The following is a 1,494-nucleotide window of genomic DNA, read 5'->3' as shown; positions in this document are numbered from 1 at the left end:
CTGTCAAGTTTATGGGGGTAAACTGTAATTTTTCCTAATAGTTATTAGTACTTCACTTTTACCTTTTTCTACTTTTAGCCAAAATCAGCATATTAATAATGATGATATACTTTCCTTTTTAGCTGTTTCAAAATAGATTAAAACTTATTTATTTAACTTCTCATACAATTCTTAAGGCGAATCTATCTTTTTCAAATTTGAATCAACATTATTCTTTTCAGATTTAAATCTCATTTTCGATTTTCTCTAGTTTAGTAATTTTAAATTATATATAACATTTGACTGCATATCAAGAGGTCACCGATTCCAACTTGAATCGGCCCTTTCTCTCTTGTGCTTTTAAAAAACAAATTCTATAGATTATATATTTGCGGATTAAAAAAAATTGATCTATTTTTCTAATATTTTGCACTCTCATTTTAATAGTTGAGGAATAATACTTCATTAAAATACATTTAAACTTTAATATATTTGGAAAGAAGAAGCTAATACAACATCACCAACCCTTCATTTACATTTATATTTTATTCTCTGTAATTAATAAAGGTCTATGTAATTATCAATAAGAATAACTTTGCTTCAATTCACAAATTTCTGTTTTTTTTTTTTTTTTTTTTTTGCACAAAAAAAAAAAATCTTAAAAATCCTTCAATATTGTAAAATAAAATAAACATTAGAATTTAAGCAGTCAAAATATAGAAAAAAGTAAAAAGAATTTCAAAATTGCAGAAAAGATTATCACTATGAGAGAAGCTCTGAATATTTTTTAAAAACCACCACCACCTTTGAAGTTTTCCCACTGCGTTGTGCAATGCTTTTTGGGGAAGGAAGGATGGGCTTTGCTTTTTCCCTGCTCTCCTCTTCCTCTCTGCCTTGTGTGGTATTTTCTCTCCCCCTTTCCGCCACCATGCACTGCTGCACTATCCCTACACGCTTGCACATGTATCTCACGCGCTGTCATGTGACCAAGGGGATGCTGCCAAATGCCTCCCCGTGCATCTCGACCATCCTCCCCCTCACCCTTTGTTGAAGTTGATGCTTTGTGGTTTTTTTTTTTTTTTTTTTTTTTGGTGTTGTTTTATGTTTTCCCTATATTTTGTTGCTTTTGTTGTCCTTTGTGACTTTTTGTCTCCCTTGATGTGTATGTTTTAATCTAAGTCGTGGAGACATTGCCTCTTTTTATTTTTTCGGTAGTGTTGTCTCCCTCAAACTGACTATTGTTGGTCGTGTTTGTTATCAAGCAAGAGTTCCGTTGAAGGGTATTTCGAGTGTATGTGTTCCCTTCACTGGGGATACAAGTAGGGTTGAAAAGTCTCAAGATGGACATGCCATTCCTGTCCGTTGTTGTCTTGTAGATTGTTCAATTTACGGAACTTTGTTTATACTAACTGCCTTTTTGGGCAGTCCCAATTACTTTGATAGGCCGAATTATTTATTTAATCCATTCACAACATCTCTTGGGATAGCACTATCTCCTTTGTTCTTTATTTTCAT

The 1,494-nt window shown here is 32.6% G+C and overlaps 1 protein-coding gene across 1 annotated transcript in view; it reads left to right on the top strand.

The window, feature by feature from the left end:
- Window positions 1-1,494, top strand: part of LOC132163250 (DNA polymerase epsilon catalytic subunit A-like) — a 43,349-nt gene that overhangs the window by 11,093 nt on the left and 30,762 nt on the right. The gene's annotated exons all lie outside the window — the stretch shown is intronic.

The sequence above is a fragment of the Corylus avellana genome, chromosome ca10 (genome assembly GCF_901000735.1).
Source record: "Corylus avellana chromosome ca10, CavTom2PMs-1.0".
Classification (NCBI taxonomy): Eukaryota; Viridiplantae; Streptophyta; class Magnoliopsida; order Fagales; family Betulaceae; genus Corylus; species Corylus avellana.
The sequence above is the reverse complement of the archived record's forward strand: the minus strand, read 5'-3'. Positions and strand labels throughout refer to the sequence as shown.